This window comes from Otolemur garnettii, unplaced genomic scaffold (genome assembly GCF_000181295.1).
Source record: "Otolemur garnettii isolate 467f Iridium unplaced genomic scaffold, OtoGar3 scaffold00132, whole genome shotgun sequence".
In the NCBI taxonomy this organism is placed as follows: Eukaryota; Metazoa; Chordata; class Mammalia; order Primates; family Galagidae; genus Otolemur; species Otolemur garnettii.
The window spans coordinates 4464673-4465103 of NW_003852527.1; positions in this window are offsets into that span (position 1 = coordinate 4464673).

Below are 431 nucleotides of genomic sequence, written 5' to 3' on the forward strand. Positions count from 1 at the left end.
CGTTGCTTCTCCGCACTAGTGCGGCGCACTCCTGGGTTACCAGCATTTTCTGTAGCCTCGGCTGGGACCACCGAGACCCTGGAACCGGCCTGATCGGCCCCCGACTCTTTTCCCTGGGATGGTGAACTACCTGCGCGAATAGATGCCGTGACCCTAATTTGGTGTGTAGCGGAGTACTGGCCCTGCGAACTTGGTGAAGTTCAAGTTGCGTCTATTCATAGCAGCTCTACATTGACCCTCCTCAGGACAATGTACTTTATGGTACTGTCGAGAACGGATTCAAAGTAACTTATGAAATGATGGGCGGGGGGGCAAGGGGAGACACCCTCCCCGCGGCTTATCCGCCACCCCCACCCCAGGTGGACGGAAGCCGCAAACACCTGACTGAAACCTGAGGAAGGGTATTTGGTAACAACTAATTAAGCATTAAA